General features: G+C 39.0%; 1 long non-coding RNA gene across 3 annotated transcripts in view; it reads left to right on the forward strand.

Moving 5' to 3' along the window:
* The window catches only part of LOC125327877, an 84,532-nt gene extending 70,955 nt beyond the window's left edge, over positions 1–13,577 (forward strand). The window contains exons 5-10 of one of the 3 annotated variants that reach the window (XR_007204413.1): positions 5,234–5,641; positions 6,381–6,544; positions 9,712–9,801; positions 10,677–10,735; positions 11,580–11,662; positions 13,505–13,577. This is a non-coding gene — a long non-coding RNA (uncharacterized LOC125327877). The remainder of the gene's footprint in view (positions 1–5,233; positions 5,642–6,380; positions 6,545–9,711; positions 9,802–10,676; positions 10,736–11,579; positions 11,663–13,504) is intronic. The other 2 variants (XR_007204414.1, XR_007204415.1) reach the window with 2 other exon arrangements.
* The last annotated feature ends 530 nt before the right edge of the window (positions 13,578–14,107 follow it).

Here is a 14,107-nt window from a genome sequence, read left to right on the forward strand (position 1 = left end):
CATGCTCATCTTTGTTGTGACCTTAGTGCAATAAAATAAACAGCAATCAATTAAACAGCCCATTTACTAGTTAATTAAAGTAGAGGATCACCAGCTAATGCTGTTTTTTCTAGTCATTATCATGCTGTAAAACTCGGGACACCATCCTTCTGACTAGTTAAACGCTCGAAGTATAGTAAGTCTGATCAGTACTGAAGTCCAGGTTAAAACTTTGACTTGCAGATTCTTGGGCCATTCTGGCTTCTGTTGTTTAAAAGTTTGTCATTCTAATAGCCTGTGAAATATAAAATGTAGCTATTTGAATGTATCTTCACCTTAAAAATAAACCCACAGGGAAGAAAAATGGGGAAATCAGACAGGAGAACATGACCTTACAATTTGTGACTTGAGACAAAGAGCCCGCAGACCTTATCTAGTGTATCACTTGAGTAAAATGTTGAGAAAATAGTCTAATATTGTGTCTTTCCATGCCATACCTCTGTAAAAATTACCATGAGTTCAGTAATCACAAAAATAAATGCAGTGTTGCCACTGTTTAGTGAACTTTACTATCTGCAAGAACTAGGCAAAACCATAAATTTCATCTGAGGTAGCATTCCTTGCACAGTGAATGCAAACATTTCCATTAAGGTTGAAGATGAGCTACTGTGAACTCCATTTTAAAATACAGATTACAGTTTATGCTAAATCCTTCTGGTTTTACACTTTCTTGTTTTTCATTTTGCAGAGTATGACAGATACAGAGTGCCCCATGAGGCTTCCTGCTTCAAGAATTCCTGATGGAATTGTTCCAGTTCTGCCTGTGCAGCTTAAAATACATTTCTTTTCTAACTGATTTTAAGGTCAGATGACAAAGAGCTGAGCCAAGCGCAGTAGAAAGCAAACTTAGGACTGTGTCCTACCTGGCTGGTGACTGGGTGTCCAGCTGTGCAAATGAAATTGAGAAATACTTTCTTAAAGACTTAGGTCATAGTTCTATTTTATTTATCAGTGTGTGATTTCTGTATTTGGTAGATCCTGCAAAAGTACATTAAGGTATAAGGATGTGAGCAAGTTAAAAGTTTGTCTTGGAATGGACAAAGTAAGGGACAAAGTAAGATCTGATATACCTTCAAATACAATGATTTGTTTATCTAATAGCATTATTTGACAAAAACCTACCCTACTGCAGTCGTTTCAAACTTTTTCAGTGTAAAAACTTCTGGAAGTTTTTCATTGATGGTCTGAGCCCTGATAAATTAAATCTTATTGGCCTGAGCTTGTTTCCTTTGGTAATATGTCTTGTGGACATGAAAAGTAGTCCATGGAGTATCAAATATCTTCAGGCTACAAGTTTTCAACCTCTTTGTTGCTTTTTAAAAATGCACTTGGAAAATAAATTTGTAATTGGAATAAGGACAAAGTTTTCTGGGTGTTTCCCTTCGGTGATTGTTACTATTATCTCTGATCATGCTAAGTGGAAATAAACCTGGACCTAAGCCCCATGATCATGAAGGATCTCCCTCTCATGAGTGGGAAAGTAGTAATTCTAGTCTAGACAACTAGAACAACTATTTCTTTTTGAAGAGAAGTGAATGCCATGAAGAGTGATCACACCTCAGTCTGTTTGGGGCGATATGATAAAGCACAGTTGGTCTGATATGCTCTCCAACCCTCTCAGGTGCCTTTTCACTATCTCCTTTGCAGGAGTTTGTGCCTGTGATGGAAGTCTTGACTGAATATCTCTAAGACAGATGAAGGCAACTCTCAGCTCCTACTCTTTTCTTCTTGCTGTGAGGCAGAATTTGTACTTTGGGCAGGCAAAATTTGCTTCCACTAGCACATTTTTTCCATCTGTGCAAAGACTGTGATTCAGGATAGAAGAGTGAAAAATTATTCCCTTCTCCCTGTTCCCATCCTTTCCTTACAACTGGCAGGCAAGATTTCACATGTGTCTATTAACAAATGTCTCTTTCTGAAGAGCAGATTAGCATGAAAGATCCAAGATTATCAGAACTCTGAAATGAACACAATATTTATTTTATTATAGTAGTATAGTATAGTTTATTATAGTATTTTATCTTTAAAAATACTGCATGCAGGAAATATTTAAGGATTCTCACATACTTCCTTGGTACAGAAACACTTTGAATTATTACAGTGCATTTTGAATTATCTCTGTGGAAGGTGAGAAGGAATCAGATAAAATCCTTTACTGCAGGAAGCTGTTTGTTGGGGTATCTTTATGGATATCATTTGCAGGGGTGAGCAGGCCCCATATCATTTTTATCCTCTGTTCTTGAGCTGCAACGGATTCACTGTATTCCTAGAGAAGGCCCAGCTGAGTTTCTCTTTGTTGACCAGCCAGACAACCTTTGTCTGTGAGTTTGAAAAAACAGCAAAACAGAGCTGATGCTTCAAATGCTGCTCAGGGCCTTTTGTTTTATGTCCTTACCTATTTATTACTATCAGCTACCTTGGAGGGACAGGAAGAGCAAGAACCCCAGCTTGATACCAATTGTGCTGCCTCTTAGCAAAGCAAAGGAAAAAACCATGGAACTTCAAATAGAGCAAAATGTTCTCTAGCTGCAGAGTGGGTGGGCAGGTCTTACCTACACAGAACATCTGAGCTGTTCTCTTACATCTTCTGTGTGCCTCTATTTCTGCAATGGTTTTAATTGGCAGGTTCTAATACTTTCCTGCCTCCAGGAGGAATATGAAGATTATTCAGCGCTTCTGAAAAGCTTTGAAGATGAACAAAACTGGCCCTGTAGAGCTGTCTGTGATTTCAGCAGGACTGAAAAACTTACCGGTTTGTTTTGCTGGCAGTTAGAATAATTTTTGCTGCTCACTGGAGAAAAAAGTTGGTTTTCCTCCTTGTTTGATGGGCTGGATTGTCCCATGAGGCTTGAATCAGAGCAGGTGGTGTGGCTGAGCTACACAGGAGATCTGCCAGACAAACTGTGTGTTCTCTGAAGAACTGCTCTGGGCCCCCTACGTGACCCACTCATTCCTGGCCTGTTACATCTGCAAATTGGACATCTCTGTACCAGCCTGTGAGACAGGAAGGTGAGGCTAAGGCTTTCCTGTTCTCCCTTTCCTGGCCACTGGTCTTTTCTTGGGGGAGAGTTAAGCAGCAGTTCATAGCTAACCATGCCTGGAGTCATGCACAAACTCTCTTCCTAACAGTTGTGACTTGGGAGAAGAGACCAACACCCACCATACTGCAATCTCTTTTCAGGTACTTGTAGAGAATGATCTGGTCTCTCCTGAGCTGCCTTTTCTCCAGACTAAACATCCCCAGTGGACAGTGGTGAATGTTCCATCTATTTTGAGCCTTTTTGTGTGGAAAACAGAAAAAAATAAATTCTTGTTGGCTGTTCTTAAGTTTCTGCATCAGTTGCAGGATAAATATTAATTTAGAAACTCAATACTGAAGAGACACTGGCTTTTAACACAGCTCTCTGCAGAACTGCAGAGCTGCAATAAAACAATGGGCAGCATTTATTCCACACTACAGCATTTCTACGCAGTAAAGTATCAGAACCTCCTCTTTAAGAGTAATGTCATGTTTTGGGCTGTGAGTAATGTTCCCACATAAAAACATGCATTAACCATCAGTTATCTTACAAGGGGGGAATAAAGTAGATATCCATTAGTATATTAACTTGTTGGCTGTAGTAGCAAATAATTATTCATTATTGCAATCTCTTCTTGACATTTCTGCTGCTGGAATTTTTCGAAATACAAAATGTGTTCTCAGGTATATTAGAAATCTATTGATGGATGTTCAGTTGGTATCAACCCCTTGGAGGAAGCTGGTCTTCTGGATTGCTGCCTAGTTAATCTGTGATTAATGAATGCTTCCATTTTGTATATGAATTTGGGAGCCAGTGTTCTTGGCATTGTTGCAGTATGTAAATGTCTTTCTCAGATAAAACATGACAGACAACACCTAAAATACAAGTGTTTTGTTCTGCTACCTGTCAGATCAAGGGAAAGGTCTGCATTCTTAAAGCTTTGAATTGGAAGAGGGGATAAGCTGGCAAATGCTGTGTGCTCAGTTCTTTTTGTGACATCCTCTCATGTAATTTTGCATACTGAAGGGCAAAACCAGCAGATGAGATATCCTAAAATATAGTGCATTTGTAAATAAAGACCTGCAAATTCTTTAAAGTAAACACTTTAAAGAGCAATACACTTTCTTTAAAAAAAAAAGCAGATTACCTTATCAGGTGTCCTACTGAAGGTCTGCCTGGATGTCTGAAACTTCAGAAGAAAGGAATGGTTTAAAAAATCTAATTACTCTGAGTGAGTGAAACCCTGAGTGGTCATAAGTACCAGAAAGATCCTTTGGAATTAATGCACTCGTAGGAATTGTAGGAACTTCACAATGCCTAGAATGTGCCCCACTGTCCACAGAAAAGGCCTCTTTTAACTCTTGGTAATTAAAAGGTTATTCTTGTAATGGAACAGCAAGGTGCACTAGCATTGTGCTGCAATCATTACCTGGCAATTATTTCTTCTTTAGGGCTTTCAGATGTAGCTCTTGAAGCTGACAGCTGCAGCCTACAACATATCAAGTGCTTTAGATAGCTACTTTAATGAAAACTCAGATGAGTGTAAGGTCAGTCTCTCCACAGTATGTTCTAATTAGATTTCTACTTTCCTTTGGAAAGCAGATCACATCTGGCCCAAAGACAGAAGCCCATTGTGCCAGACGTGGAATAGAATAGGTGTTGTTTTGTACTTCCCATCTCGGAGAGATAATGACATGGAAAATTCATTCTCTTCCACTCTTTAGTAATCTTCCATCTGTTATTGTGTTTGTGTGTGCAACTGGATACAAAAGCTAATCACAAACTTCTGTTCAAAAGAGTTTTTTTGTTGGCTCCCACGTCAACATTAGCTGATGCAGACAAGGTTGTTGAAGCAGAAATGTTGCAAAGCAGTGTGAAACATTGCTCAACTGTATGTGCAAGACTGGATTAATAATATCTGCTCTTGGATCCTGGCAAACCAGAGCAAAAACCAGGTGTGCACTTAGTAACATGTGTCAAAATGTGGGAATGAAGGGAACAAATCTGTGTAAAGTCTTGACTCCTTTAAAGTGCCCAGAATTTCACTATAGTATTTTCAAAGAAATTGAAGTTACTGCAAGGGGAATTTACAGCTGTGGAGGAAAGAGTTCATGCCTGTATGGAAAATGTTCCTGGTTCTGTTGCTCATTTATTTTTGCATTGTTTCTCAATAGGACCAAAAGGAGTAAATTCTCTCTCAAGCTGTTGGTCAGAAAAGCCAAGTGAACTTCCAAGAAGCATCCTGGAATGAGCAGTGTTACCATGAAGGTGTAACAGCCACACCATGGTGGGATATTTGCTCATAAGGGATGAAGAACATGAGAAAAGTCTGTAAAAGCCTGGAAAGGCACACTCAGTTGAGTGACAAGCATACCAGGAGAATAAATCACAAACTGTTCTTCAGGAAAGCAAAAATTACTGTAATCTCTCCTTGTCCATTCTGACCTAGGGTCCTCAAGGTGCTGTATGCTAAGCAGTTAATAAATATTGTCTTTTCTGAACAGGCTGCCCTATGTCACTGTAAAATGTCTCCTGCTGCATCTGAATCATGAAAAGGCAAACTCTCAGGGGAGATCCACCCTGTAAGTGAAAGAAGCCAAAGTGAGAAATAAGGTGTATGGGAGGAATCCAGTCAGAATGGATCAAAAGATTTGGCAAAAAATAAAAGGAGTGCTGATGGGTTGCAGTATTGTATTGCTCTTTGAGGCAGCCAGTTGCAGGAGCTGTAACAACAAAATACTAATTTAATGAGTTTTGGGAACAATTGATGCTCTGGAGGGCTGTGATTTTTTTTCCCCTTTTACTTTGTGTAAACATTCTCCAGGAAGCCTAATTGAAGCATGTGAATAGTTCCATGGAAAGTAATAAGATTAATCATGCTGCAAGCCAAAAACATTGTTAAGTATCTTCCTAAACAATAGCTCAAGCTTCCTTAGGGCCCTTTCGTTGTTGTAGTACCTCCAGTGGAAAAAATATGCACGGTAAACTACTGAGCTGATAAATCCTGTTTCTTTCCAAGAATGCTGTCCGTAATTATCCTAAATGTCAAAACTTTGTTAGCTTTTTCCATTTCATTTTTCAATGTAGCCATCTCCTCCATTATTTTGTCCATATTTTAAAATAGATTTCAAAGCTTGTAAGAATGTTTTATAGATAAATCATTAGTTATTTATAGGCAACAGTAAAAAACAGTGTAAAATGTATATGCATATCAGGGTACAGAGATATAAGTAAAATGGATCTGTTTCTATCTGCTAGCTGGGAAGGTAAACCCTTTACTCATCTTATTCAAATTTTTATTTTCTTTGTCTTTTGTCCTAGGATGTGTGTGAATTTAACTTTGGTAGAAGACTTTTCCTGTCCTTTTCCATCCATGAGCAATGTGCCTGATGGAGGAGGTGGTTCATTCTGCAAAGAGCACTCTCTTTGGAGAAATGCCACAGAATCACTTGTGCTGATGTGGAACACAAGAGCTCCAGGTGCAGGTAACAGAGAAAGTCACCAGGCCTAGTGGGAGCTGGGTGCTTTCACTGTGGCCATCCCCTTTCGAATCTTAGTTTTCTTTTCCTGAGCATATTTGTCCATGAATACTGTACATCCTATTAGATTTTATGTGGAAAAATGACAGCTTCTGGTCCTTGCACATCTGCTGGGTTTTCAAGAGAAAACACACACATAATAAAGTGAAATCTCAGGTTTTAGAGGACCAGGGAGGTGCATCTGTCTTTGAAGCCAATGAGGTGTGGCTATTTCTAGAAAGCCTTCCTGACCTGATGGCTTGTGAGGGCCAGACTTGGGGGGTTAAGGAAAGTGCATAAAGTATTGAAAAGTGATACCACATGTCAAAAGATGCCCCTCTGTTTCTGGCAACTTCTATACATAGATATTTTCTGTCACAAAAGGAACAGGTTATTAAAGAGATAGACTTGTAAACAGATAGTTGACCTGGAAACTGTGCAAACCAGGCTGAAGCTGGACAACGTATATGCTTTTTAGATTAACTTTGGGTTGAAGCGAAATGAAAGCTGGTAGCCAGTTTGTCATTTGCATTTTTGGCAGCTTCACACATGAGCTCCAGTCTGTGCTCTGGGCTGAGCTCTCCAGAGGAGACAGACTGAAGACAGAGTCACAGTTTGTGATTCATTGCATGATGTCCTTTTAGACTTGTGAAAAATTTTCTGCTGGTGGTTGTGCTTCAGAGTTTATGGCTCTCCCAGTGAGCGGCACAGCTAAGGAACAGACTGCCCATATTAAGCACGGGATCTAAGTGGCTCACAAGAAGTGGATGAGCAATTAATTTTCAGTCAGATGTAGTTATGGAGTGTGAGAGAAAGAATGCAATTTGCAGCAAAGGTTTTAATGCAATCCTGAGAATATTAAATAGAAGTTTTGTTTTATTTGGCACTTTCAGTGGTGTCCCAGTGGAAGACTAATGTTCACAATTCAGTAAGGCTGTTGATCACCAGTGAGAAGAGCCAGTGGAATAATTAAAGCATATGAAAAAATGTTATTAAAGAGGAAGTGTTCCAGGAGCTCAATCTACTTAATCTATCAAATCTAAGGTGAAAGGCTGGTTGCAGTAGTCATTATATGAAAAATATAATTTATATGTTATCATAACTTATGACAAATACAATTTTCCTTCAGAGGGCTTTCTGAAATCTATCAGATGAAAATAAAGCAAGTTCTGATGCTTGAAATTGATATATTGAGAGGCAGGGGATTAAAATTTTTTTTAAAATGGGACCCCCACTTGCCAGCAAGCCATGGATTATGTCTTGCTGGACACGTCTTAAATCAAGAACAGACATTGCTTCATAAAATATGAATTTCTGGAATGACTTGTGCCTTTGACTCTCTCTCTCTCATGGCTTTTTCAGTTTTGTGCTACTCCTGACAAGAAAGTACTACGTGCTACATGTTGGTTGCAATGGTTTTGGATGTGGACTAATGGCCTTTAATGCACACTTGTTTTTCCCTTAGGACCTACTAAAATTTTAAAAGTCCATTTATAGAAAGAAATAGCTGAAACATCCCTTTTCCTACTTAGGAACATTAATTTAAAGTGGGTTAAACTTTTGCATATTGTTTACAAATTGAGTTCTAGAAAACATCCTGACTACATGGAAATGACAGTGATTGATGGAAAGTAACACACACACAATTAATACTGACTGAATTGCTAATTACAGGATTGACATCTCATTTGCAATGAGATGCTGCAGGTCTTTTGCAAAAAGACCTGGCAGTGCTGTCATGTTATTTCTCCTTTTCCTTCAGCTTGTATTTTGATGTCCTGTAGTTAAAGTTCAACTAAAGATTCATTCTCATCTTGTAAAATTCTCTAGCAATGTGAAAAAGGCCTTAGGAGGAAAATCAAAATGATCACCTCTCCCCAAGAATTAACTCTCTCCTGAGATTTTCTCCTACCAAAGAAGATAAATTGTGCTACGCTGCTCTTACTCGTTTTATTGGTTACACCAGCATTCTCACCCTTTCTGCTTTATTTGCCTGGCATGCAGAAAGAGTAAATAGTGCTGTTACAGAGGAAGGTTATAGAGGAACCTGGCTTAAAAAAAAGTGCATTTGAAACAGTGCAGTTTAGTAAGGAAGCCCTTGTATCTGGAAAAAGTAATTTCAGCAGCTATGCTAGGGAGTGGCCCTTAAGCAGTAGGCACATGTACCAAATGCTGGGATCCACAGAAATGGGCTGGCCAGATGCAATCTCACAGATTTGTGTTAATCTGGTCACCTTGGCCTGGCCACATGGATACAAAGATCAGTGCAGCTCTTCCATGACCATGGCAGGATTATGTGTTACAAGGCAAGTAGGGTTTGAAAGGATTTTAAAATAAATGCTGTGGTCTGGAATAAAAAGGAACAGTAGGAGAGAAACAGAGCATGGCAGCATCAGCACTGACAATGGAACCAGAAGCTGCAGGGTATGAAAAAGTGACTCTCTGGGGTGTTCCCAATGCTGCAGAGTTGTCACTATTTCTTCACTGCCTTAATGAATAGGGAAGACAGTGAGATGCATCCCCAGCAGTCTTGCAGGTTTTGCCTCAGGCTTTCTCAGAAGCAGAGACCCAAGTTTTGTAAGAAAAGTCTTTAGGCTCAGGTGATTTCAGAGATATGTGCACACCCTTTGATATGATTCCACCCTTCATCTGTTAACATAATTAATTTACAAGAGTGATGTATGAAATGTGCTCCCTGTGGCCTATGGAGAGGATCAAAAACAGGCTCAGTCAAATTCGGCAGAGTTCAGAAATATCTACAAGGCTGAAAGATGAGGAAACTCAAGTAGGAGCCCAGAGGAGGCTGAGCTATGAATGGACATTCTAAGGCAGAAATATTTCTTTACCTCTGGGAATAACAGTGTGCAGAGGAGACCTCTGCATTCCCCCAAGCATTCTGCACATCTGCCCTGCCTGCCATGAAGAAGAGCATGGATTTAAATCACAAGACCTTCAAATGAAAATGATAAAATTTTTTTTTCAAGAAATAGAAAGAAGCAGCTGCATTATTATTTGAATGGCTTAACTGAGACATTTAGTTTAAATGAGAACCCTAAGTGTACACATCCAGTGGAAGAGACTTAAAGATATGCTTGATTTTTTGCCTTCCTTTTTTTTTATTTTGGTGTTTGTAGAATTACAGACAATCTTGCAGAAAGGTAGTCTTGGCTTGGTCTGCATCCTCATCATGGCCAGTTAGGTGGGACGAATGAGTGGCCTCACAAGTAAGTAAAAGAACCCCAAAATCTTTAATATTGAGGTTTTATAATTGAGGGAATGGAGTCAGAAAGTGCTCAAGTTTCCCTGTGTCTTGCTGAGGACTGGTGAGAGCAGTGGGGGACAGAAATGTTGTCTTGTAAGTAATTATTCAAACAGTGGGAGATGTGCTTACAGCCTATCACCCTAACTGCACCATTTGCTTAGAAAATCAATCCAAAATGGAACTGTGTTTTATACAGGGAGCACATAGAGGGTCAGCCTCCCATGACACATGACCTTTTACCTTTCAGGCTCAATGGTAACAGGAATGGAAAAGAAAAATTTTGGCTTCTTAGAAGCTATTTTACTATTTTCTATGACAGAATTTTAGGAACTTCAAAGTATTTTGAAACAGAAAATTAAATTATACTATTTTTAAGGATTGAAATAAGAACAGTGTCTGACAGTTGTTATTCTTTACTGGTCCTCCTAATAAAATACAATGTGACAGGAGTGCTAAGTGCCTTCAGTTTAGCAAATGGACCTCTAATTCCTTCTTCAAAAGTATCTGGTTTACTAATTTTGACAGCTAAAATGTGAAAATAGCTAGTAGGACATGTACCCATATCATTTAAAAATGTCTTACTTTCCCTAATAACCAGGATCTACCAGAAGGAGAATGTTCCCTACATTTTCCTGTATCCATCAGTTCTTTTACTGTCCTTATATATTAGATAAGGAATGGAAATGCCATAGTGTTCAGTCAGTTTTATAGATAACCATTTCCTTCCATGGCTCACACAGACAATAGGGATTTACTAATGATAGAGGAAGAAATGCAGCCCACAGAGGCTCAGAAGAGTTTTTGATTAATTTTGTGCTTACTCAACCTTCTGTCCAGCCTTTTCCCAGATGAAGTCCAGTGGAATATGGCTTTAACATCCAAAGCAGGAGGATAAGGTACTTATGTTTGCTGACTAAAGTCCTGGATATTTTTAATGTGATAGACTGACAAGTTACAGCCAAAGCAGAGCACAGAGACTCTGCTTTCCATACATCAGAGCTGCTGAATGCACAAAAGCCATCGGGGCCTGTCAGGGAAATCACCACTTTTCTTGCACAACAGAATCATGTCATTCCTTCTATCCCTGTAGGTGGATAAATATTTTGTGCAGATTGGCTAACATGACATACCTAATAAGGTTTTAGTAAAATAAGTCTGTGGTTGGCAGTATTTATGCCAAGCATAGTATGGGTTTATGACAGTAAAAGTGCCTGATGGAGTTGTCCCACTGCAAGGAAAGTTACTGCAAGTGATTGAAGGAGGTGGAAGAGGTGATGTTTAAGAACTAGAACTGTTTTTTTGACCTGAAAGCAAACACTTCTCCATTCCACAGAAGTGAAATGTTTTTCCATCAAGAGCCAGCAGACACAGAATGATAAAGTTTTCCTGGGAAAGGCAGTTGATTATGGTGATAAAAGGAACTTAAGAATAACTGTAATAATAAAAAAAAAGCTTCACAGAAAATTGTAGATGACTTGCAAGTAGCAAATGTGTGAGTGATCTTTCCTCTGGTTATTCTTGTGAAGTACCTGGATGCATTACTTGTGTGCATTGCATTAGTAATGTATGCATTACACATTGTCTTTAGGCTTGGTTTTCCTAAGAGTCATGTGAGAATACCTGCAATTTTAAATGAAATTAATGAGTAAAATGAATGAAGCTGAATATGATCTTGTGTTTGGAAGATGAGATGAAGTGGTGAATCAAGAGAACTAATAGTTTTCTCTGTTCTATTTGGAGAGGACAAGAGCCTGTCTCCCGCTGCATTGCTCGTGTTTGAGGAGAACAGAGGACACAAGAAGTTTCTACCTGAAAATATGCAGGTATGTGAGTATGTGCAGGTGGTCAGAACCCTGTGTTTTCATTCAGTCTCTCTTAATAAACTACAGCCCACCTCAGGCTGGCTACAAGCTGGGTGTGGAGCGAGGTCAGCAAAGAGGCAAACTCTGTGGTGGGAGCTGTCTCTGTGTCCTCACCCAAAGGAGCTCAGCTGTGAAAACTCCTCTGCCAGGGAAGTATCAGGGGCATTCACACAAATCCTGAAATTGTTCATCTCTATTGATGAGATATAATGGGCCACCATCTTATAAGGTGTCAGGGACTCCCACAGTGTCCCATGATCCACAACATCATATCGTATCCAGTGTGAAACTCCCCACCCCAGGAGAGGTACCTGGCATTTCCACCTGAACCTGAGTGACTGTAAACCCAATGGATTCATTCTGTGTTCCATGAATTTCCCTCCACACCTGATGGATCCAGTCTGCAACCAGCACTTCAGCCAAGACTATGACCATCACTTCAACCAACAGACACTGAAATTGCAACCAAATCTCATTGTGAGGCCTTTGGGTGGTGAGGTCTTTCTGCTCTTACCCTTCCTTCTCTTTCTTCTCCTTACATGTTTCCCTAAGTGATATTTTTTATGCTTTTATATTGTCATCCTACTAAAGATAATGATAACCAAAATGGCTACATACCTGCTTTCCATTGCCATCAAATTGCTCTAAAATAAACCTTACAGATTTATATTTCCAAACACCAATCATTCAGTGTTGTTTCACTCTAATCCACCCCAGGGGATCCATTAACAGGAACCTGTGTTCTTCTCACCCTTGTGTGGGTGGGTTGGAACACCCTATTAAGTCGGCTCCTTTTAATTTTTCTTGTGAATACAGAAGATCTAATTTGTCTGTGTACCTAACTACGGGCACCATGCAGAGCCATAAGGGGCAACGAGGCACCTTGTGCACACATCTCCTGGAATACATCATCCATACTCACAGGAAAACAGTGGGTGGAAAGGAGGAGTAATGTACAAGGACCCAGGGTGTGATGGAATTTATCTGTTTGGCATTGTGCTGGATCATAACACTGCTTGAAATAAACACTGTTCTTCACTTTTCATTAGAAAGAATTGCCTCTGAGAAAAAGAACCCAACATATTTTATGGGAATTTAAAGATATTAATAAAATGTAAATGATTAAGTTATTAAACATTATTGAAATAGGCAGATAATTATTTATTAGTAATATTTAAATATAGTTATAAAATTATCAAAGTTATTTTATAACATTTAGTTAATGATTTAATGGTCACATGCACTTTCTAAAAGGGTATTTCTGATTAGACTCTGGGAAAAGGCAATTTTTAGTAGCAGACCTTCCTGCACCTCAGAGAACATGCAGAAGTTTCCAAAGCTTTAAAAGTTACTGAACAAAAACTGGTAGGATGGCAAAGAGGGTCCATCACCAGTACATTCCTTTTTGGGATCGAGATCAGGGGCCAGTATAGCAGAATTATCAGGAAATTGTTTCTATGACATGGGGTAAAGAAAGCATCAGGTTCCAGCTCCAAATTTCTGTCAATAAAAGAAACTTTCTTCATACCCAAAGGATAGAGAGTTGAGATCAATATGCCAATGAAAAATGAACATACTGGTGAACAGATTTATTCCTGAAAATAATTTCCTTATTCATAGTATGTAGTAGAAGAAAAATGAGGGACACCACACTTTGTCAAGCAGTATTAAAATATGTATCCATCTAGCTGAGAGTTTTAGGGATGCAATTTTTAAATAGTTATTTCAGTATTTTATCATTTTCCCACTGGCTGCTTTGATTTGCCTAACAGGTTTGTGCTTTATCTGGTTCTCTTTTAACAGGGTTTCACTGGATGGCTTTGATCTGGAATAACTGGGACAGAGCAAAGTTTTTAACAGTTCTTTTCTTCCCTGGTAAATGGCATTTCTTCACAGATATTACATTCATAGATATATTAAGAAACCATTTTTATTAGGTCTAGTCACATTACAGATCTGGAAGTGCAAGTATACTCTACAAATTATGGAGCTACAAGGACTAAATTTCCTTTCCTGAGAATGTCTGGTTTGGATGGGAATGGCAAATTAGCCAGGGCAGCCTACAGGAAAATGTACTTAGCTGTGTGCTGTGCATGGTGAAGTGTATCCAGACTGATAGGACTGGTGTGTGTTTGGTTCCCATTGACCTCAGTGAGCCAAAAATACATAATGCAGTGTTTTGCTGAACTGGGCCCAGCTTCGCTGAAGTGCTTTGACTCCAAGTGTCTGTGTAGTTTATAACTTAGTGTTGATATCACAAGGACTGGGTGACTAAATATTTTTTTAATCTAAATTATAAAACAAACATTTGATTATGAAAGACATTTCAGGGAGCTTTTTGTAGTAAAGCTAAAGTTGAGAGGAACACAAGATACTCCCAGCAAAATGAAAGTAGGTCTTGAAGAA

The sequence above is a fragment of the Corvus hawaiiensis genome, chromosome 6, assembly GCF_020740725.1.
Source record: "Corvus hawaiiensis isolate bCorHaw1 chromosome 6, bCorHaw1.pri.cur, whole genome shotgun sequence".
NCBI lineage: Eukaryota > Metazoa > Chordata > Aves > Passeriformes > Corvidae > Corvus > Corvus hawaiiensis.